The 25,501-nt window shown below is 39.4% G+C and overlaps 1 long non-coding RNA gene across 1 annotated transcript in view; it reads left to right on the plus strand.

Moving 5' to 3' along the window:
- Positions 1-22,835, plus strand: part of LOC149266896 (uncharacterized) — a 93,064-nt gene extending 70,229 nt beyond the window's left edge. The window contains exon 5 of the long non-coding RNA XR_016253037.1: positions 22,711-22,835. This is a non-coding gene — a long non-coding RNA (uncharacterized LOC149266896). The remainder of the gene's footprint in view (positions 1-22,710) is intronic.
- The last annotated feature ends 2,666 nt before the right edge of the window (positions 22,836-25,501 follow it).

Genomic DNA, 25,501 nt, shown 5'->3' on the forward strand with positions numbered 1-25,501 from the left:
GCTGTGATTGTTGTTTCATCACCTGAGTCTGACCCCAAATCTTTTTGTATAGCAGCAACAACCTTCTTCTTCTTGCCATCGAACTTCTTGGGTTTCAACTCTGGATGAAAAGACCAACAATGTTCATCATCATGCCCATCCTTCTTGTAGTGAGTGCATGAAGGTTTGGCTTTCTGTACAACATTTGCCTTCCTCTCTTTCCATTTCTGCTTCCTCTTTTCCTTGTTCTTGCTTGCAGTGGGTTTTGATGATCCCCCAATCTTTAGGTTCACATTCTTGCCTCTAGCTTCTAGATGTGTAGCCTGAATAGATACCTCATCTATGCTAGTAGGGTTAAACATGAGAATGGTGTGCCTCAAATAGCTATGTAGACCACATATATACTTCAGCAAAGTTTCAGGTGAGTCCAAATAAATGCCTAAAATCAAAGCTCTTTTTCTAAATTCCTAGGTATAGCTTTGTACACTTTTCCCTTTTAATTGGTGAAGAGTTTTCCAACTCATCATAGCTTGCTGCATATAAGCTAGTAGATAGAATTTTTTTTTAATTGCAGAAACAAATTCACTCCAAACAGAAAGAATTTTACCATGCTTCTTTAAGTCAGCATGTGTCCTGCCTTCCCACCATACCAAGGCAGTTCCTCCAAGGCGTAGGCTGGCCAGCTAAATTTTACTCTTGTCTGAATCAATATTCTGCACCCTGCAATACACATCAATCTGTCTAATCCAGTTTTCTAGCTTCTTTGCATTTAATTCTCCATCATATATTGGCAAATCAAATTTAACATCTAATTTAATCAAATATGTTTTCTTCTTTTTATTTTCAGGGCTATCAAGAGGTGTGGATAGAGTAGCCTCTTTTCCTTTCCCTTTGCCTCCAGAATGGCCATCTAGAAGAGATTCCTCTATTCCTTTGTCTTGATTGGAGGTTAAAGAATCTTCACCACTACCTTTCTTAAATTTTCGATACATATCTTCTACCATCGCTCTCATGGTCATGAAACTGTACATGAATTGAGAGTCTAATTCCAAGGGATTTTCTTTTGCCATTTTCCTCCTAGGATATACTCTTTCTATTTCTGGGTTAGCTTCAACTAGTTCTCCTTCTCCTGATTTGAGCTTTGACCTAGTTAGCATTCACAAACAGTCTAGCACAAGCTTGTCTAACCTTAGCAACCTAAGGCTCTGATACCATTTGATCTAATAATGAGAACTAAGACAAATAATAAGGTATTACAGACTCATGTGCCTGGATTTGTCTATGTTATTTTATGCAATGGATCAATAAGATTGCGAAATACACAGAAAATGAAGCAGTAAAAAAAACATAATAGACAACACATAACACAAAAAATTTAATGAATAGTTCACCCAATACTCCTGGCCTACATCTCATGGTCCAGCCTTCAGTGGTGGCCTCTCTATTATGTCTTCAAGCAGAGTTTTTACAACAATATGAGCTCAATTTGAGACTTAATACACAACAAATATAACAGTAAGAGTTTGGTTGAACCTCTCAAGCCTTCTTTGAGTACACAAACTCTCTTAATCACTCTCTGTCTCTGTCTTAGCTCTATCTTGGCACTACTTGCAATACTGCTTCCCTTTGTTTTCTCTATGTTTGTGGCTTCAAAGCCAATCTAGGCTACCTATTCATTTCTCCTTCTTGGCTTTCTATCTCCCGGCCTCTGTCTGCTCGAATCCCCCTTCTAGCATTACATAATCATTGCATAATGCCTAAAGGGGAGGTGGCCACCTATTCTGCAACATAAGAGTGCCTCGGGCCTTTGGAACCCCTGAAACAGCCGCTCTTTATTAACATAGAGAAATGTATTCAAATTGAGAAAATCCGCCAAAACACTTTTCATTTCAGACTTCAAAAGTCCTTAAATACGGTCTACTCCTCTATCGGGTCTATCCTCATCGATCTCATAAGTCGCTTCAGCCTTGCTCCTTTGTATTTATAAATATGTTAAAAATGGTGAAAACAACGTTAAAATGGCTTATGGCGGATCTAAAATAATATACAATATCTTTAAGGAACCCTTTCGGGTCTAGCTCATCGCATCGACGCTTCATCCTTTGTATTTCGTTTAATAAATGAAATACGCAAAATACATTAAAATGCCTTTTTTGTGGATCTAAAATCTTATGAAATAATATTTATATAATCGTCACGTTTGGTTCATCGGATCGCATATATGTATGCGCATATAGCCTGGTCCTCTGTGTAGCCCCCTATTGCGATATCGCAATGCGATTGATCACAATCACACATCGTGATAACCCTAGGCTGTTGTAAGTGCTCTTGTAATCTCTGATAGCGATCCCATGATGCAACGTGGGCCTTCGATCTGTGCGCTTGATCGAATGTCCTAGTTGACTCCGCTAGTCGCCATCACAAGTTTTATATGGTCTGCGTCGATATCCATTGTCTGCCTGTGCGGATTGTGATTTGTCAATTAGATCTAGACCATTGATCGGCCAAATCTAACAGCTACTGTGCATTCACTATTCACGCTCCCAATACTCTATTTTTCACTGTTTTCATGCATTTTTGGCCTCCCGATAGTGTTTTTCTGCCATTCTAAGGGCTCTTCGCATGCGATTGTTTTGATCTTTGGCATGATTTTAAGAGAATTTGAAGACTTAGAGAGCATTCTAGGATCCATTTGGATCAATATACCTTGGGTTTATATTTTTCCCTTTGGTTTAACATTATTCCCTTGGGTTTTTAGTATTAATCCCCTGGGTTTATTATTCCCTTGGGTTTATAATATCAATCATGGCCAACGATTGTCAATGGTGGTCAACCATGGTCCAACATCACATTGTGACAAACATTTTCTCAATATGAAAATCAACCATGGTCATTCACGTTTATTTTAGGGTTTATATACCTTGGATTTATATTATTTCCTTGGGTTTAATATTATTTGCTTGGGTTTATAATCTCTTGGGGTTTTAGTATTAATTTCTTGGGCTTATTATTACCTTGGGTTTATAATATCAATCATGGTTGACCATGGTCAACCATGTTTTATAAAATCATCATGGTCAACCATGGTCTAGTGTCTTATAGTGAAAAAGATTGTCTCAATATGAAAATTATCCATGGTCAACCATGGTCCAACGTTGCATTGTGACAAATATTATCTCAAAATGAAAAATAATCATGATCAACCACGTTCAAACATGCTCCAATGTCGCATTGTGACAAGGATTGTCTTAATATGAAAATAAACCATGGTTAACCATATTTATTTTAGGGTTTATAATATTTATCTTGGGGTTTATATACCTTTAGCTTATAATATTGATTCCTTGGGTTTAATATTATTCCCTTGTGTTCATAATCCCTTGGGGTTTTAGTATTAATGCATTGGGTTCATGATTCCCTTGTGTTTATAATATTAATCTCTTGGGTTTATTAATCTAAGGGTTCATATTCTTAGGTTATAATATTATTCATAGGGTTTCTAATATTAATCCTATGGTTTATTATTAATCCCTTGGGTTGATAATCATGCTCAATCATATATGCATGTGTTGTATTTTCATCCCAATGTGCTCTGCAACCCTAGAAGCTTAGCGCCAGTGAAATGCCCAAACCCTAAGGTTGCAACCTGCATTTCTTGACATCTTCAGTAGATTCTCCAGACAATAAATCGTTAGACAGTCTGTGATGATAGAAGCAGATGGGGGGGGGGGGGAGAGATCCCCTCCTACTGGGACACTATGGTGGGAGATTCAATCCAAAAAACAAAAAACCAGTTGCATGCCCAAGAACAACTAATCCAACAAATGGCCTAGTCCTCGAAGCACAATGATAGGCTAGAAGCAGGGGGCAGTGTCTGCCATGTGCAGTAGAGAAACCCAAATTTGTAATCTCGATGAACAAACTGGAAAGATACTGAAGCTTCATGAAGGACCATGCGATGATCTACAAGTTCATAGGAGTGTGGCCGACGGAGAAAGATCTGATCAAGTGGATACAACAAAAATGGCAACCCATAGGCCATATCAAATTGAAGCTGGGAGTGAGAGGCTTCTTCATGGTAATCTTCTCAAGCCTGCAAGATAAGGAAAGAGTATTTGAAAATGGCCGATATTTTCATTATAATGCAGGTTTGTTCATGCGATATTGGGAAGAATCTTACAACCCGGATAAAGAGAAATTCTTGGTAACCCCAGTCTGGGTAAGACTCTTTGGACTCCCAATGGACTTCTGGGACCCAGAAATATTAGAGGGAATTGGGAACACAATAGGAAAATTGGCTAAAATAGTTGAAACCACAAAATGAGGCTAATATACTTCTTATGCTAGAATCTACGTCTATATGAATATAACAGAGCCCATCCTTGTATCAGTAGAACTAGAATACCATGAAGACATCTGGCAATAGACCCTGGACTATGAGCATATCCCGTTTAAATGACGAAGGTTCCACGAATATGGCCACTTATTTAAAGAATGCCCATTGAACCAGGAAGGTTGGGATCTAAAATAAAAACAATTGAAACCCCCATAGGAAGGAAATGAGGGGTTCCAAGAGGTTAAGAACAAGAGAAGGCCACCAAAGGGATCCCAAAACCCAGAAAAAGACAACCAATCTCAGTCAAGCAGTAAAAATAGATATGAGGTACTACAAGAGGAAGAAGAAGCAGAAAATGAAACCCAACTCATGGATTACCAGGAAAAAGGAAAAGAAAGTAGTTCAAGTCATGCAAAAACAACACCAAAGCGGAAAGCTAAAATAGATCTCACAAATAAATATGAACAGGTAGGGATGGAAACCACTACAATGGAAATTGACGTAAGAAAGGGGGGAGAGCTAAGCATGGAAGAGGAAGTTCTCAAGAAATTGTTAAACGAATGGAGGCACCTAGACGAAAGATTTATCCCAGAGGACCAAAAGAAATTGTACAAGGAGACCTTCCAACAATATAAGGCCAAACAAGGACAGAGACAAGTAGAGATCGCAGAGAAACTAGGTATGCACCAGGAAAACCCCCAGGAATATCAAAACAGAGCAAAAGGCGGAAAGAAAAGAGGAAGGAGAAATTTACAGGAATCAATAAAGATAATGGGAGAGATGTTGGTAAACACGGGTAGGGTCGTACCACTATCAGCATTATACCAACAACTAAACAAAGTTACCCAATGATAGTAATACCTTGGAACATAAGGCCTAAATAGTTGAGGAAAATAGAGATATTTAATCGATAAATTTGAAAAGGAAAAGCCTCAAATAATGCTTCTCCAAGAAACTAAGACAACAGGGGAAAAAATAGAAGAGATTCTAAGGAAACTAAAACTAAGGTATGAGGGAGTAGCAACAGATGCGAAAGGAAGCGCAGGAGGCATAACAATAATCTGGAACCTAGCGGAGGTAAAAGAAGATTATTGGATAGGGATGCGGCACATCCTCATAGGTCAGTTCCAAAAAATAGGGACAAAATAATGATTCATGCTCTTAGTAGTCTACGAACTGCACATTCTAATAGAAAATGAAAACTTCATAAAAAAATATACTGATCCTAAACCAAATGCATGATGAAAAACTCTGGCTGATTGTAGGAGACTTTAATCTAATAGCATCGTTAGAGGAGAGAAAAAGGAGGGATTATAAGGGAGGAACCCGAAATGGAACAATTTAGGGATGCCCAAGAAGAGTTACATCTGGTGGACATCCCAACAATTAATGGAATGTACACGTGGAACAATACAAGAGGAGGAAATAGGCAAATAGAGTCTCGCCTAGACAGATTCTTGCCAACAAAAAACTTAATCAACAGATATGTATATTACAAGGCATCCATCCTACCATGTGTGGGTTGAGATCACTGGCCAATTAGACTGGAAGTGGATATGAAATAAGGGAAAACTAAGAGACCCTTCCAGTTTGAAGCATTCTAGTTAAGAGACCCGACTTTCCTTGGAAACTAAAGGATTGGTGGAAAAAAAGTGAGAAAGAAGGAAGAAACCTAATGCATACATTCCAACTCCGCCTTAAAGAACTCAAAGTCAAAATAGAAAAATTGGAACAAGGAAGAGTTTGGTAAAATACAATAGGAATAGGAGCTTCTACATGAAAAGATGAGGAAGGTGCAATAACAGATAGTAAATGATGGAAGAACTGAAGCCCTAGTGGAGGAAGAAGGACAACTGATAAATACATTGGAGGAAAGGAGGCAGTAGGAAGAGATCTTGTGGAAACAGAAATCGATAATTCAATGGCTGAGGGAAGGGGAACCGCCTAACTCAAAAGGAAGACATGGAGAACCTGCTAGTCCATCACTTTCAAAATTTTCTGACAGAACCTAATATAGATAGGTCATAGAATATAAATAGAATGACTCGGCGTATCCCACAATTAGTGAGCATGGATCAGAACCTAGCCCTGCTAAGGGAAATCACTAAGTCTAAGGTGGAAGATGTTATCAAAGGCCTTGCGGAGAATAAAGCTTCGGGCCCATATGGGTTCACAACAAAATTCTTTTAGGAAACTTGGTAGTCGTGGAGGAGTCTTGATGCAATAAAAGAATGCATCTTGCCTTGAACTCCACCTTCCTAGATATTATCCCAAAAACTGACCACTCAGAAGATCCGAAAGGATTCAAACCAATAGCTCTCTGTAATGTAATATATAAAATCATGGCCACAATCATGGTAAATTGCCTCAAACCTATCCTGCCTGGATTAATCTCTCAAGAGTAGACCAACTTTGTCAAAGGGAGGAAAATTGTGGATGGAATTGTTACGGCTCAAGAGGTGATCCACTCCCTGAAATTTCAAAAACCGAAAGGCATGATGATAAAACTAGATTTATCGAAAACTTATGATCGCCTGAATTGTAATCACTTACAAGGAATCCTAAAAGCGTATGGCTTTGATCCTACATGGATAAGATGGATTTATTTGATAATCTCAACCCCAGTGTTCTCAATATTTCTCAATGGAACTCCGACGGAGGCTTTGTTATAGACATTTTTGTGCCTCGCAGCATGGAGCATGAAATGTCAATAATTACAGGGATCCTCAGTCCCTAAACATGTTGTTCTTACCCCTAAAAGAACAAGGTCATCAAACAACAACACTTCCAATCAGTTCTCCACCTGAAAACACTTCAAAACAGGCTAATTTTGGATCATGTCAGCTGCTCCACTGAGCAACTGCGCTGAATGTCAACTGCTCTTCCTTGTACCTGCGCTGAAAGTCAAAAGCAATGAAGGCTACCTGCGCTGGGCGAGATTGGCCAAGTGGCACAGTCATTCTGCAAGGTGTCAATTGCCCAGGAAGCTTCCAAACTGACACTTGGTTCATGAGATTCGCCCTGTGATGAGTAAGAGGTACTTGATCACCATGTGTAAGCAAGGATCTCCAAGTGGACTCAAGAACTGAAGATTAACTGAAGAGGGAGAGGACACAAGGCAGCTTTATGTCAGTCTCAAGCTGACTCATCCTCTCTTCTTCTCTCCTATATATAGAGCTCTTCTATGAGGTCTAAAGAGGCTGGAATTTTGTGTAAAGCAAGGAGGTGCTGTTGGATTACAGTTAGAGCTATTGGGTGATTGTTTTACTAGAGGTGAAGAGGAGAGTTCTTGCTGCTGGGGAGGTGCTGCTGGATTGGAGCCATCATTGGTTGTAACCTTCTCAGAACCCTGTTACTTCTATCAATAAAGTTTTGCATGTTCTCCTATATACTTGTATTACATTGATGGATTGTATTTACTTGTATATTTGATTCACTCTAATCCATGCATCAGTTATGAGTACATGTATCTTGTAGTTTCCTCTCTTGTTTTGTGCAGGATCTATGTGTAGCTGGACCGGCAAAGAGAGCAAGGAGCTGGGAACAAGAGACAAAGAGAGAGGACAAGGATCAACTAAGCGAAGGACACCAGGTTGGTTAATCTTTTCATCTTTCTCTCTGTACTTTCATAAAGGAAAACATCAAAGCTTTACTTTCAGTTGTTGCTAAAGACTGTCACCTTTAGAGTAGGGATAGGGTCATCCGCATCGGATACTTTTCCCCACAACAAACTGGCGACTCCACTGGGGATCCTAGTATCTTGTTGGTGTTTGTAGTATTTTGCTATTCATTTCTTGAAGAAAAGAGTACCAAATCGAAAAGCTTTTGACTATATCAAAAGCGAAGTAGAGGGTCTGCTACTCTTGCTCATTTGCTGAGCAAATTCAAGATTTGAAGAGCCTATCTACAAAAGACTCTTTACTCTTTGTGATAGATCTTCATCCTCTTGATCATCCCTTAGCCTGTACTTGACCTATAGCTTTTTATTTCAGCAAAAACAGTGCATTTTTGAGCTTTTTATGACCCGGAATTCTTTGTAGACGAAACCCTCGTGAGTCAGTGCAGGCTGTCCACAGGCAGTCTGCATTACAGCGCAGGTACTCCCTTCGGGAACTGCGCTGAGAGTCAAACTGGCAGACTAGAACCTGCGCTGGTCCAGTTAGCCATTGTCTTGCTCAGTTTTCCCTTTGTGTCTTGGCCCTGTTTTCACTGATTTTTAGCTGATTGCTTGCTGGTCATTGTACTTGCTGTAGACCACTTCTCCTTGACATTATTCCGCCTCAGTTGTGTGATGAAACTGTGAATGTTCTTTCAGTATTTCTTGCTTCAGTTACAGTTTCCCATTGTGAAAAGCGAACCAGTATAGCTGTGGCCTCTTAGATCCTGAACTGTAAAAGTGTCTTTGTGATCTTATGAGCTAGTTTTATTACTGTTCGTGGCCGTTTGAGTTTGTTTGTTTTTCACTTTATGGTTTGAATTCATATATTTTGAATGTTGAAACAAGTACTTGTAAAGCGTCTTTTCATTTAGACAAAGCTTGTTTGTTTACGCTTCAAATTGAATTCGAAAATTATACAACAGTTTTCCTTTTGTCTACATCAACATTAAAGGAAAAGAAAAGAAATACATGCATCTTGCATTTGCATTTTTGATAAGTTTGTGTGTCTGATCTAGGAGAAAGTGCATTAGTTTGTGCTTTGTGCTCTGTGTGGAAAGATATTGTTTTTCTCTCCCCTCAGTAGTTAGGATTTTCAAAGCTAAAAAGATTGTGAAAGCTTGCTTATCATTTTAGCTGCATTTAGGAATTTGTACCAATACATCTCGTGGTGATCCTGAAAGACAAACTGATAAACAAGATCAACTTAAAATATATTGAATGAATCTAAAAACGCATTGTAACATAACGCTCACAGTAGAGGTCTAGGTAGAGACGTGTTCCGGCGTCGTTAAACGTAGTGACTGTCGATCTCTACGAAGGTGGGTGATTCCTCCTGAGAGTCGGTGGCACTAATACGGACTTGAGCTCCCGCGTACCGTCGCGTATATTGGGAGACCCCTATAGGCTTTTATCCTTTATCCTTAGGAAGCCGTGTCGACCGCCCTACTGATCGCGATGCAGTGAACACAGCATTCACGAAGATCGACCACCCGTACCGTAAAACGTATTCTGTGGTTTCGCGAAAGGTTTGGCACACCCTCTGCCTAGATCTCCAGAGCAGTTTCTTTTGGCCCTTTTCAAACTCTATAACTGAAAAGGTCCAACCGAGCATTTGTCACTTCGGGCTCGTTAATACATCGAAGGCGACTAGAGTCATCTTTAGCTTTTTCTCGACTCTTAAAACATGAAAAAGCAAAGTTGTGTCTAAAAGCGTCTAATAAAATTCATTCAATACGGAAACATAATTCCCCTTTTTGTATTTTAGTTGATCAAGTAATCCGCAACCGTGGAGGAAAGTCAATTAAAACCCCGTCGTTCAGGGAGGCTTGTGAGTCAACCGCCTTTGTCTCCGGAACCGAGAGTAGTACGGACGAAGCGAACTCGCTTGACCAGGTCAAAATCTCCTTTTAAGGTTAGAACGGAAGTTCCAACAACATCTGAGATTCTGGTCACTCCCAATATTTCTGGAATCCCTGCCTCTATTGGAGAAGTTCAACAGCAACAGAAGGACAGTGGTACTGATCCTAGTCTGAAGACAAGTACTTGCATAACTGAACCAGTTCCATCTGAAACCGGTCCACAGAGTCTTGTTGTTCAAACGACTGTCGCTGTCGAAGCAACTCCTTCTTCGGCACCAGAAATCTTTTACGGACCTGACGGTCTTCCTCTTCCTCCTGGTCTGATTGCAATAGAGGAAATCGTAGAGGACCAGCAAGCAAATACTCCAATTCATTTTGGAGTAGGTACCCCTCTTTTTCCTTCTGCATCAGAAGTTTGTCTATCACCACCAGAAGTTCCTGAAGAATCGTTAGGAAGTTTATTGGATAGACTTAAAATGTCTGAACAACCGTCGACATCTAGAACTGTGCCAAACGACACAGCGACAGCAGAAGCTCCTGCTGCCAATCCGACGATGTTTGCCGGCATACCAGCCGTCCCGACTAGCTCTCATCAGCTAGAAGGAGTCCGCCCAGGGACTATTATGACAACTTGGTCTGTTCCAGTTTGTTCTTCCGGTATAATACCCGGTAATTCTTATGTTGAAACGAGACAAATTGATCCCTTTGGGAATCAGTTTGGGCCATCCAGTCCTCAAAGGCCATCTATACCCTTGAGCTCCGGATGGTTACCGTATGGGGGGCAATATGCCCTTTCACTTCCCCTTTCGGGGGGATACCCATACGGCAGTTTTCAACCACATTCAGGTTTGACTGAAGTAACGACGAGTGGTTGGGTACCTATGTTACCCCAACAACCAAGAGTTGTATATTCCATGCAACAATGTGTACCTATGTCTAGTATCCCGACGACGCCAGCAATTGTAACCGTGTCGCAAGTTCAATCGATGCCTGTTGTATGTCAACCCCAAGTTGTAATGCAACAGCCTATTGACCCTGCAACACAACCACAATCGCCAACTGCCGGGACGACACAGATACAAACGGGAACCATAACCCCGCGTCTTGGTCCGTCGGTTAGTGTCGCACAACAAAACATGGCTTCACAACCATGGATGGTGCAATACCAACAACCTCAGTTTCAACAGGTGTACCAGGGGTCTGAGCAACAGATCTTTGCAAATAGTGGGCAACCCTATATTCAGAATGGGTTAAACCAACCACTTTACAGTGGCCAAGCCCACCAACCATATCAGTCATATCAACATCAGTTGCATTATACTGGTGTGCAAAGACCTACTGCTCAGGCGATTCCATCATATCCTGGGTACGCCTCACCAAACCTGAATCAGCAGTTGCCATTCGTGGCGACCTTAGAATTACCGGATTTACATCGATTGACGAACGATCCAATCGCCTATGCCCATTGGTGGCCAGCGATTCCTCACAAACTTCCTTCGGACATTCCTAAATTCAATGGAAATCCTGGCGAAGACCCGTCGAATCATGTGATGACATTCCATCTGTGGTGTTCATCGAATACCTTGAATGATGATTCGATAAGGCTTCGTCTTTTCCAGAGGACATTGACTGGTCCGGCGGCCAAATGGTATATTGAATTACCTAGAGCCTCGTTCGACAATTTTAGTTCCCTAGCCACGACTTTCTTAACACACTTTCAGTTACCTAAAAGGTACGAAACTGGAACGGAGATCTTGACCAATTTCAAGCAGACAACGGCCACACATATATCAGATCATATACATGAGTGGCGTCGTCGTCGCAGAATGGTAAAGACCTATGTTCCAGATCAGCTATTGGCTGAGTGGTTTATAAAGTCGCTTCTGCCTGCTATAACAGAAGATGTGGCCAAGGGAGGCGTCGTAACAGAGGAGCAGGTTATTGCTCGTGCTCAATATTTGGACTTAGTATATACTCAGTCGGGCACGCTCTATGATAAGATACCTGACGCCCCCAGACCGGAATTTTCAATCCCTCCTCCTCCCGGATCAAATAGTGACTCTCATGCCGGTGATGGCGTGATTGGAACTACAAACGCTAAGTCGACAAGGGATTCAGATAAGAAAGCCTGTAAGACTTCGAATCAAAAAGCAAATCAAGAGATTCTTGCTTCGGAGGTAAATGCTGTATCTACGGATAAAGGTAAAAACTCCAATCAACCAGGAAGCAAGAAGAATCAAAACAAAGGGAAGAAGAAGAAACAAGGAGAGTCATCTCCTCGAAAAACTTCTTCAAGCCCTCCTCGAGATAGGAAACCACCTTATGGGTGTCAGATATGTGATGAGGATCACTGGACGAGAGAATGTCCATACAAAGCTGATCTAAAAAGATTCTTAAAGAGTTCGCAAACTCCAGCTGTGTTAACTGATCCGTTTCCCGATCGAGGAAAAAATCTGGTTGGTAGTGGAAATGCTTCACCGTCGCAAGTGCTTATGTTATCGATATCGAAGCAACATGATGATGCTTTAATTTCGACAAGGAACAAAGATTACGGGAATCCACAGGTGTCGAACGATAAAGGTAAAGATCAACCTAGCAGTTCGACAACAACTTCGGCAGAAGTTGTACCCCCCATCACACATGAATTAACAATAAAACCGCCAAAGGGAGTAGTACACAAGTCGACATTTAATCCTCGTGCCAGAGCGGCACAACATTATAATATAGTGGAAGATTTGGCGCAATCGCCATCTGCTATGTCGACTCTTGAAGTACTACAACATTGCCCATCCCAAAGGCAGGCATTGTTATCAGCAATTGGTGGGGTGGATCCTAAAGATTCCAATCTTGTATCCTTTGATCACAAAGGATATGATCCTCAGTTACCAGCTCAACTAGCTTTCCTCATCCAAGTGAAAGCCCTCAACAAAACTGTTCATCGAACAATTATTGATGAGGGGGCATCGACATGTATTATGTCAATGAGTTGCTGGAAAACTTTAGGATCTCCAACCTTGACGTGATCATCAACAACATTAAAAGCATTCGACGGAAGGACATATACCCCTTACGGTATCCTTAGTAACTTGAGAGTTGAACTAGGGGGCAAAACAGTAGAAATAGATGTTGAAGTCATCGATGGCAATCTTGACTATAACATCCTACTAGGAAGACCATGGATTTATGCCATGGAAGCTGTTGTGTCGACCTATTTTAGGAAAATCGCATTCCCCTTTCAAGGAGAGATTACGATCATTGACCAACAAAATTTCCTCCCTAATGGTTCACAAGTTACAGGAAGCGTTCCTCTGATCCATGGAAGCGACCATTCGTTTCAAAATATCGGAGTAGGTCTCCTAAAAGACCCTGCCTTAATGGGTACTTTCGCCCTACCGCCTCCAATTAATCTGGCGGGAGTGGCCACGGTGGAAACCTACAAAATGAAATCTAATCCAATCTTCTGGTTGGATTCGGAAGATTCCTAAATATTTGGTCGGCCCCGAGGACAGTTCTTATCTCGTGTCAACCTCGTTAAAAAATGAAACAAGGAGTTATGAGGATAGTTCTTTTACTATGTCAACCTCATTAAAAAATGAAACAAATCCCCTTTTCAAAATTCAAAGGTAAACCTTCATTCCAATCACCAAGTTGAATGCAATGAAGCTTGGGGGGCACCCTCCTTTTGACATGCGTTATTATGATGCTGGGGGCATGCAAGATTCGAGCAGTTTTAGCACATAGTTCATGCTCGTTAAAAAATAAACGCAAGATCCGAGCAGTTTTAGCGCATAGTTCATGCTCGTTAAAAAATAAACATAAGTTTATGAGCAGGCTTTCCTTTAGAGTTCAAGCTCATTCAGAAAAAATGAACCGGTAAATACCCTTCTGAGATCGTAAATTCATCAGCCATAAAAGCCTTGGTCGTGTTTGTGCACCGTCACCTCCACTTTTCATTTGGCCGATCATTCACCTCCATTTGTGTGTTTACCTCTTTTGAGAAACAACTGCGAAGAGTGATTTCACCTAGCCATCCTTGTGACACTGCCGTGATTGGAAAATTCCAACCTGTACCTGGAATCTGCTGCTATCCCTGTTTATCACTCGTTCCTCAAAAGACGAGTCTTCTTTGAGCTCTTTTCACTGACTCGTAAAATATGAAAAGTTTGCCGAGTTTTGGCCTTCCAGCTCGTTAAAGCGACCGGAAAGCTATCCCTCCTCTAGATTTTAATCTTTTTGGACCTGAGGGATTATTGCACAAAAAGATCGAGCGCTTGTTTTGTTCGGCTCGTTAAAACAATCGAAAACTCATCCCTTCTGTATTGTTTTATACTTTTTTCGGACTTAAGGGATTAGATGACGAAAAAGGAATTATGGAGTTAACTTTCTGTACCTTTTCAGACTCTCTAAAAATGAAAAAAACCGAGTTTTCTTTGTCGTTAGACTCGTTAAAATGATTAAATAGCGACAAACTTGTCTTTAGACGAGAACGAGTTTCCCTATCGCTAGGCTCGTTAAATCATAGCGATGGGCTTGCCTGAAGGGCAGGTTATAGAACAAGCATATGTTATCCTCCTCAAGCTTGACAAAAATAAAGAGGTACTGGTCAGAAATGACTGGGGAAAAATTGGGAGAACATCAAAGTTTAATGGTAGCAAGTCACTCTTGGACATGACACTTTTCCTCCATACCACATCGGGTTGGGTTGTCTCATTCACCGGTCTCATCACCATGGTCCTCGCCAAACCATCCACATTTGGGGTAATGCTACCAATCCATCGCATCAATGTCGTTATATGTTCAAGAGGGGTCATTCTGAAAGTGTCAACCGTGTCCCATCCACTGCCATACATTATCCTTCATCCATTCGTACCAAAATGTACCAAAATGTATTTATAAAAGCTGAGCATGGGAATGCCCGCCTCAGCTAGATCATGAAAATACAATGAAAAATAATGTATTGTATTGTATTGTATTACATGGCGCCTCCTCAGCACTGGAATGAACTTCGGACCCTCTAGATAAAGCATTTCACCCGATAAACGGCCTCATACTTTAGGGGGCAACTGTTATAGACATTTTTGTGCCTCGCAGCATGGAGCATGAAATGTCAATAATTACAGGGATCCTCAGTCCCTAAACATGTTGTTCTTACCCCTAAAAGAACAAGGTCATCAAACAACAGCACTTCCAATCAGTTCTCCACCTGAAAACACTTCAAAACAGGCTAATTTTGGATCATGTCAGCTGCTCCACTGAGCAACTGCGCTGAATGTCAACTGCTCTTCCTTGTACCTGCGCTGAAAGTCAAAAGCAATGAAGGCTACCTGCGCTGGGCGAGATTGGCCAAGTGGCACAGTCATTCTGCAAGGTGTCAATTGCCCAGGAAGCTTCCAAACTGACACTTGGTTCATGAGATTCGCCCTGTGATGAGTAAGAGGTACTTGATCACCATGTGTAAGCAAGGATCTCCAAGTGGACTCAAGAACTGAAGATTAACTAAAGAGGGAGAGGACACAAGGCAGCTTTATGTCAGTCTCAAGCTGACTCATCCTCTCTTCTTCTCTCCTATATATAGAGCTCTTCTATGAGGTCTAAAGAGGCTGGAATTTTGTGTAAAGCAAGGAGGTGTTGTTGGATTACAGTTAGAGCTATTGGGTGATTGTTTTACTAGAGGTGAAGAGGAGAGTTCTTGCTGCTGGGGAGGTGCTGCTGGATTGGAGCCATCATTGGTTGTAACCTTCTCAGAACCCTGTTACTTCTATCAATAAAGTTTTGCATGTTCTCCTATATACTTGTATTACATTGATGGATTGTATTTACTTGTATATTTGATTCACTCTAATCCATGCATCAGTTATGAGTACATGTATCTTGTAGTTTCCTCTCTTGTTTTGTGCAGGATCTATGTGTAGCTGGACCGGCAAAGAGAGCAAGGAGCTGGGAACAAGAGACAAAGAGAGAGGACAAGGATCAACTAAGCGAAGGACACCAGGTTGGTTAATCTTTTCATCTTTCTCTCTGTACTTTCATAAAGGAAAACATCAAAGCTTTACTTTCAGTTGTTGCTAAAGACTGTCACCTTTAGAGTAGGGATAGGGTCATCCGCATCGGATACTTTTCCCCACAACAGGCTTTCAACGCAACAAGGGGGCTAAGAAAAGATGATCCAATGTCCATGTTCTTATTCATATTGGATGTTGAAGTATTAGGAAGATATGTAAAAGAAAAAGTACAAGGCAAACAATTTACAGGTCTTTGAATGTGGGGTAATGATTTGCCATTAACACATCAACAATTTGTTGATGACATAATGATGTTTGGGCAAGCAACCCTCAAGGAAGCCAGAGCCCTGATGGAAATCTTGAACGATTTCATGAGTGCCTCTAGGACAAAGATTAATAAGGATAAGTCGGACATCTTCTTTTTCAATACTGCAGCCCCATCCCAAGCTTTTCTAGCAAGAATCATGGGATTCCACATAGGTAATCTCCCCTCGAAATACTTAGGGATCTCGCTAAGTCTTCACCCAATCAGAGTGGAAAACTGGAAGACACTTCTGGCGAAAATCCAAGGGAGACTACAGAACTGGACCTTCAGAACACTGAACATGGCAAGTCAAGTAATATTGCTGAAAGCAATGCTCCAGTCAATTCCGATCTACTAATTATCTAGTCAAGTTGTCCCTAAAACAGTGTGTCAAGGGATGATTGACATCTTTAAGAAATTCCTGTGGTAGGGGCCAAACACAGATAAAAAATGGGCATTGCTATCCTGGCATTGGCTTAGCAAGCCAATAAAAGAAGGAGGGTTGGGACTCAGAGACCCCTATATTTTAAACCAGGTCATGGGGGCCAAGCTATGGTGGAGATGGATTCAGAGAGGAACAAATCTATGGAAAGAAATATGGGGGAGAAAATATGGTATGCCAAGATCGAAAGAAGGAAGGCTAAGAGTCCAGGAAAACATAAAGGGGTCGTCCATATGGAATCTAGCATCACAAAATAGAGAACTGATAAGAACTCATAGTTTCTAGGAGATAAGGGGAGGAGACAAAGCCAGATTCTAGAACAAGGCATGGAAGCAGATAGATAAACTACATAGTCGACTAGAACTTGTAGAAATATGCCAATTCACCAATAACCCTACAAATCAGATAGTGAAAAATTATTGGGGCCCGGACACAGGGGAACATTGGAGAAAATGGAAGAAGAAACAAGACTGGTTGGATGCTCCAAAATCTATTCAGTGGGAAACCTACGAGAAGGAGATGGAGTCCTGAAAAATAGCGATATCGGAAGGACCAGATATAATAAGATGGGGGTACAGAATAAAAGGGATGTTCACCATACAAGAAGGATACCACCTACAAGTAGCATACCACCAATAATAAGGACCACCTATATGGGATCGAATCTAGAAGGACAAATTATGGCCGAAAATAAATTTCTTTCTTTGGATAATCTAGCATGGTAGAGCACTCACCTGGGATCAACTACAAATAAGGGGGTTGAATGGACCATCGTCCTGTTGTACATGTGAAGGAAAATTGGAATCAATGTAACATCTACTAAATGCCTGCAGTTATAGTGAGGTGCTATGGCAATGTTATGAGCAACAATTCGGCCTTAGCGATAGGGATCAAACAAGAACGAAATTAACAGTGGAAAAATGGAGAAGGAAGCCTTAGCGGAATCCCATTCTAAACTGAGCTTAGCAAATATCCTTTGGACTCCTACTTTGGGCGGTGAGGAAGGAAAGAAGCAGAGAAATTTTCAGAGTGTAAAAGAGAACAACAATAGAATTATGGGGAATGATAGTCCAAAATACTAGAGAAATGATCTTAGCATAGAACTAGTACCCATAGGATTGGGAAACCAATCCTCAGGAAGGTCATATATTGGCAAGATTAAGCCTAAAACCCAGCATGTTAAATAAAAACTCATGGAAACAGAAATCTCCTCCCAGTGAATCCCTAAACATCTTCATGCTCCCCTAGGTGGACTTCATCCAACTTAATTTTGATGGAGCAATAAAAGCGAACTCGGGGGTGGCAGGCTCTGGAAGTGTGTTCAGAGATTCCCAAGGAAATACCATCCATTTGTATGCCATGGATTGTGGTATAGCGAGCAATAATGAAGCTGAGCTCTATGTGTTGAAGTGGGGGCTAGAAATTGCAAGGAGAGAAAGCTTTCAAAGAATTGAGGTGGAAGGAGACTCGAAACTGGCAATAAAAATGGTAAAAAAGCTCTAGCAAGGAACTAGATGGGAGAAAATAAGCCAAAGTTGGAGGATGGCATGGCTGGTCCAAGAAATAGGAAATCTAATACGAAGGATAGACTACATTGTCCCGACGCATGTCTGTAGATTGGGTAACGTGGCAGTCGACAACTTAGCCAACTAGGGGTGTGGACAGGCAGGCAGAAACCTTGATATAAGGGGAGATGAGTTAAGTCAAATGGTAGGCATGAGTATTCTAGAGGAAATCCTAAGAATAGACAAGGAAAAAGGAGAAAACCCCCTATCGAGGTGTGATGGGCCTTGCAGATTAGAGGGGAGAGACGACAGTCAGAGGTCATGGTGGGCCGAGGAAGGAGAAGCTAGCCAGATGGCACAACTGGTAGAGGGAGAAGAGGCTGGACAGGGGCCACGAGAGCTAGAAAATGGAAGTGGAGAAACTAGAAATACAGGGTAGGCCCAGATGTTAAGGCGGGCAGATGCAAGAGCGGATGGTTAGTTGGCACGGAACCCAGAAAGTGGCAAGGCAGATGTAGACAACTTGCGGCAAGAGCCACCAGCGGTAGGCAAATTTTAATGATCTGCAATTATGGGAAAGTTAGTGGAAACCCATCCTAAGACCCGCATGTGAGAGGAAGGGTGGCAGATAGAGGAATAGATCACATGGTGGATCTTTCAGGTGACATGCTGGGTAGGTGGAACATAAAACAAAATGGAAATAAGGTTAGGATGAGAATAATTCACATGCAAAAAGAAAAGGCAGGACATACAACTGAAGGTGGTAAGAGCCGAGGGTTTGAGGACGTCGAGCAGTGTTCGACTATTGATTGTAAAAACTAGTATGTGCTCTCTTCTTTCACTCACGATTGTTTGGAAAACATGAATTGGCTCTTGCAAATAATTAATTTAGAAAGAGGCACTAAAGTGAATCTGGAAGTAGAACAATGGTTAATTCTAATGGTGTCCCCAATCGATTTAGATGCTGAGGTCTCCCAACGTTCTTGGGTAATTGGTCTGTTAATACGGGGGTAGATAGACTGCCTTATCATCCAGGGAAGGGCGCTTGGGAATCCTTCTCTTAGCCTTGCGTAGATAGGTTCTGGGGTATAAGAAGAAGGCTGAGTTGAATTGCAGCCAATAGGGTCATCCTATGTGCTCTCCATTGTGTCTGTCGGTACAATTTCTATAGGTTGATAAGGATGAGAATGCCGATAGAGAAGGAAGGTGTCATAGATAATTGCAGAGGGCTAGAAGTTTCACTTGGCCTTAGCATCTCCCTCAACCTACTAGCAGGTTTAATTTTCCTCAATCCAGAGTCAATCCTGGTCCTAGAAAAGGTTCGCAGAAAAAGATGTAGTAATTGTGGCTGAATTTGGGGAAGGGAAACCGTCCAAAGTGGGATTTTTCTTAGCTCCGGGACCCAATGGCAAAGGGTAGCTCTCTTGTGGACTGAAATAATAATTGTAGTTTGGTGGAAAAATGAGAAGCATTGTCTTGGCTCCTGGGAGGTGAAAACTAGGGAAGAAAGAAACCTAGGAAACTGGGTGGTAGGGTTGAAATTATAGTAGGGTGGAGGTGCAGGGAAGTCTTGCAGGAGCTGGATAGAGGGGTTATTCAAATTCTCATGGGAAGCACCCATGACAATGGTGTTGTTATTATCCTTCAAATCTCTATGGGGAGAGTGGGGAACATGGGTGTAGATGGGGGTTATCATAGTCTTCAGGGCACAGAGCAGATGAAAACGCTCACACCTGAGAAGTCTCACCCAGAATGGGGGAAGTTTGTGGGGAATCCTAAAATGAGCGAGGCCAATTCTCAGGCCGAGTATCCAAACAAGAATAGAAGGAATGATGTCAATTACATGACCAACTTACAGAGCACAAAATACTATGAGTCCACTATGGTAAATTTGATGACGATTTATAATGCTTTATTCCTGGTTTCTGTTATAGGTAGCTTAAAAATTAGAGTGCAGAGAACTCTGAAGACTCGGCACTTGAACTACACTCTAGCCCTGGTACAGGTGCTCCACTTGGAAAGGAAAGAAAAAAGTAGAAAGAAGAATTGGATGGTGAAGGAAGGCAACCAACTGGGAAGGAAAGGAAACAGAGGACTAGGAAGGACAGGAAAAAAAATGAAAGGCCTGGACCCGACTTCAAGAAAATGACCGAACAAAAGAGGTAGGAAAACAAGGAAGGAGAGTATGCAGAACCTGATCAACGCATACTATGTAGAAACCCTGACTGAGGTGAAAGCTGTAATCTCCGAATGTGAAAGAGAACCAAACAAAAAAATTGAAAATCAAGAGATCTAGGTAGAGGAATGCGAAACAATCGTCAAAGTTCCAAGGAATACCAGAGGATAGATTGGCAGAGCCAAGTATGAAGGACTTGTAGAGGGAGATACAATTTGTCCAAATGCAGTTGTACAACAACAACCTCAGTCTGAACAGGCTGGAACAGAGTCTCCAAAATATGATGAGAGGTGAAGTTCTAGGTTCAAGCATGAAAGCACCAGCCTCGTTGATTCTTCAGATGAATGAAGCAGACCAACCAGTATATTTTTGTCTGTATGATGACTAGCATTTACTTTTTTAGCAATAATTATATAGATGATAAAGTTGCCAATGTAGCATGGATGGTAAGAAAAACTCTTTTTAAATTTTGGACAACATTTGATGTAGACAGGTGGCCAATAGACCTGGTTTCCTACGTGCAGGTTGAGGCCAACTACAATTTTGTAGAAATCAAACTTATTTTCATGAAATATTAATAGAGAAATGGATGTACCACGCTTACATAAAAAAAATCATGGTCAACCACGGTCCAACACCACATTGTGACAAATATTGTCTCAATATGAAAATCAACTATGCTCAACCATTGTAAACCATTGTCAACCATGGTTAATCATTGTCCAATGTCATATTTTGATAGAGATTGTCTCAATATGAAAATAAACCATGGTCAAGCATAGTCAAGCATTGTCCAACATTGAATTCTGACAAATATTGTATCAATATCTTACCATTATTGATGGATTTTGCAAGGTTGGATGGATGTAGGAGGGCCTAAAGTATTTAGAGAAAATGGGAGAGAGGAATATAAGTCATAGGGGTGCCTTGTATGCAATTTTGATGAGTGGATGTACTGAACACAATCAATTGTAAGAAGAAGAAAGGATTTTTCGATCAATGGTGGCAAAGAGATGCGTGTTATATATTATGGTAATATACATGCTATTGGATAAGTACTTTAAAAAGGGGATGATTGTAAATGTCGAGAGGTTTCTTGATAAGATGGTGATAGAATGGTGTGATCCTAATCAGGTCACATATGTAATGTTGATTAAGGGGTGTTCAGAGTTGGGTAAACTAGAAGATTCGTTGAGGATCTTTGGCAGAATAGGTTGGACCAACGTTTTCAAAGGTTATTAGGTTTGTACATAGAATTTGCTAAGATGAGTTCAGATCTAACTCTAACATTTTTGGATTCTATGGTTGAAGTAATTTTTCTAATAAAATAAATATTTTTTTAGATAGGACAAAAACAAAGGTTTTCCTAAGAGTTGGATAGATGGTTGAGTTAGATGCTTGAAGAATTGCAATATTGGGATATGCAATGAAACTCATCTTGTGCCAATTTTTCACACATCTAGAACAGAGAGAATTTGTTTCCATGCACAAGGCTCTAGTTCATTTATAAGATTTGCAGAGAGGTATTTTTCCTTGTCTATTTCAAAAAATTCGATCTTTGTCATTCTATGGTTTGAGATTTTTTTCTTGTTCCTTTTTACTAATATCTTTATTTATTGTTTATTTTTTTTATCTGTATTCAATTATTGAGTTTCCATGAATAAGTAGAATTTCATTTGTTTCTCATTCATTAGGAAAGCTTTCATTTAAGCTTTATAAACACATGAAGGGATATGACACTGCAATGCAAATACAAAAAAATCTACTTGGGCATCATGGCGGGAGAACCCATGTTAAACTTTGGTTTTCAGCTATTATTATCCAGACAAAATTTTGCACAATGGCTACTATTATTGAATATCAATTTCAACGGCAAAGCAAAGGTGAAATTTATCTAGTCATGACATTCTCGTGTAGTAGTTAGATGCTAGCAAGCTTGCACTTAAGGTTTATGAACACATGAAGAGGGAGGATTTTGCAAAGAAAATACAAAAACATCTACATCGGCATAAGGATAGGAGAACCAATGTTAAACTTTGGTTGTCAACTATTTTTGTCTAGCTAGGATTTTGGACAATGGTTTCTCAGAACGGATATCGATTTGAATGGAAAAGAAAAGGTGCAATTTATCTAGGTATGTCATTCTCTTGTAGTAGTTAGATGTTAGCAATTGTTATTTGAAAATTCAAATGCAATTCATTTTACTTGAGAACACAATACAAGATATATTAATATATGAAAAAAGTTTTGTATGGCTATTCAAATGAAGGAGACAAAGGCTTGAGATTATTGAATTTTTGTTTTGTTGCTTGTTAGCTTTGAAAATGGGTTCAATGTTCCAAGGATAGTGTTGGAGGAATGATAAGATTACAAAATACTAGATAGATTGTCTACCTTTTATCACTCAGACTTAATATTTGGATAATTGAATGATTAGTGTCTTCTTCAGGCTAAATGACATGCACAAAGAGCTCATGTGTTTTACAAGAAGAGGAAGAAGAAGCAAGTGTCACTTGATCTAGAGTGTGATGGGCATTAAAGGTTGCAATAAAGGAGCTTAAAAAACCTAATATGGTGAGCTTATTATAGCATCCTTTTCTATATTGTCTCCTATAAAAGGTGTATGTGAAGATTTTATCCCGGTTTGAAATTTCAGACACAAATATTGTTATTTTGAACACATGCTTCAATTATTATCATAGAAATATTTCTTTTTTATTTTATATGAGTGTTTTGTTATCTGATAAGAAGAGACAAGTTGCATTATGAATTTATTTTGGTATTAAGGTCTTCTTTTTCTCAATTCATCCACACACTGACATGCTTTGGCACAATTTCCTTTCACATGCTTCTATAGTGGGTCCAAGTAACATATTTTTTCTTTAAACTAGGATATTCTCTTCTTGTAGGCTGCTAGGGAAACCAGGGCATTAAAAGACGTAAAGAAAAAATTGGAGAAACGTGTTAAAGAGAAGACATGGCAACTAGAGTTAGAAAAGCATGTGATGGCAATATTTATTCTTTGCTTTTGTTAGGTTTTATTGTCATATTTCTTAATGTCTCACAAGATCAAATTTTTTTGGGTTGCGTTCAAAAGATTTTGGGGGGATTAGATGTATGTATTATGTAGTCACTTACTATAGTCCATCACATGCCCCTACTAAGTACTGATAAAATATATAACTCCCTAGTAGTCTTATAAAACAAATTACTAGTCCATATTATAATATGGTGTCACTCATCATTGGCTTAGAACTAGGATGCATATGCTTAACATTTACTACCTCATCTCAAGTCCTTTAACTGAAATGAAAATAATATTTGATGGGTTTGAATCTAAACGAATTTGAATCTATCATGCAGAAGAAGCTTGAAGAAGCCAAATCACAAGAGATTTCTAAATTGTAATTGGTTATGGAGAAGCTACAAGATCAAGCAAAGGAAGCTAATTTCATGCTGGAAAAAGAGTGGTAAGAGGAAAAAATAGTTGTTGAATGGGAAAATGTTGTTGTAAAGGAGGCATCTCCTATAGATGCTGCTAAAGTTGAGGAACTCACACATGAAAATTGGGAACTTAAGGTAAGAACATAACATATTGTCAAAATATTTAGCTTTGTTGCTCAGAATAATGCTTCTCATATATGTGATGGTATCTCATAGAGAAGTTTCATGTACGAAATTTTCTTTGAATTTATAAAATCAAGAAGAAGATGGCCTAAGAATTTTATATTTTACAGGCTTTAATAGAGTCACTGTAGAAGGTGGTTGATTAGGCTCAGAGAAAATATTCCAAAGTTGTAAGAGAGAGTGAAGAAAGGATCGAATATCAATAACCAAAAATCAAAGATAGATCAAATTCAAGATTCTTCACAAAGGTTTTGAAACTACTTTTCCTTACAATTTGTAATGTTAAATTTATGTAATTTTTTATTCTTACCTATAGATGTCTGCAAAACACTACAAAGCTTGATTTTTTTAGGAGTTGTATAGATGGTGTTCTTTGTGATTTGACTATTCCTATATAAATAATTTTATTTCATTTGACTACTCCTATATAAATAATTTCATTTCATTTGACTATTACTTGTTTGTCTCTACAATCTAAGGTTGATAATATATTTATACAATCTTCGTGAAGGATTATTTGTATAGTTGGAGATATTTGAATATTAACACAGTCATCTACAACCCTTATCTACATCATTATTCATTGGTCTCTTCTATCTCAGTATCTTTTCATTATGAAAGCATGTAATTCCAATGGTATGTATGCCTCTATTTTCAATGCAAAATAAATATCAATTGTTCCTAGTTATCTCCATAAAGTGTGTTTGGAATTTTTGGTGTTACTTTTTATTATAATTTTTTATAAAATCACTTACAACATGTTTTTATCAAACTGTTTTTGAAACTACCAAAGTGAATAAAGCAAAGCAAACTTGGAAAATTTGTGACTTTTTCAAGACATTCCTAGCAGGGAATATTACACATTGGACTTGGCCTATTTTCATGTATTTTACTTTAAATTTTGGAAAGATGAATTTCAAGAGATAATGTTAGTGATCTTGCTTTCATGCATGCATTTCATGTCATGAAAGCCAACAGTGAAGAAGGGCAATTGTAGCTAGTCTCTTTCTTTATTTGCCAATATTTCATGTACCCATTTTGATGTTGATGATTGAATTGCAATGAAAAATATATTTGTTCACTAAACCTTTATTTATTTCCCATTGTTTATATTCTAAATGCATTTGTATTTTGAACTTTCATAAACCATGTATATTATACTGGTTATGGTAAAGTTCAATGCCAACAAACATTTTAGTTTGGTTGCTGCAACAACATATCTATATGACATAACCTTTTATTTTTCCCATTTCGTAATTTTTTTTATTTTTTTTATTTCTTGTTAGTGTTTTTGTTATCAAACAATAGTAGACATAAACAATAGAATTATTTTATGACAAAAATGAATATGAGATACAATAACAATATAATACTTCAATGAAAATAACACTGCTCTAGGGCTTACTTTCCATTTTTCTAAGAATATATTCAACAAATAGTCACTACTACACAATAAGGTGTTTTGAGACATTTGTTTGAGATGAAATAATATTTTTTTTTTATCAAGTTACCTTTTTCTATATCTTATTTATTTTAATTAATTATGTCGATATGTGCTCCATTTTTAAATTGTTCACAACACATTTTTGTCTACCCTTTTGTTATGCTTGTGA

This window comes from Pinus tabuliformis, chromosome 6 (genome assembly GCF_031772625.1).
Source record: "Pinus tabuliformis cultivar Carrire ecotype Pingquan chromosome 6, CPIR1, whole genome shotgun sequence".
Taxonomy (NCBI): Eukaryota; Viridiplantae; Streptophyta; class Pinopsida; order Pinales; family Pinaceae; genus Pinus; species Pinus tabuliformis.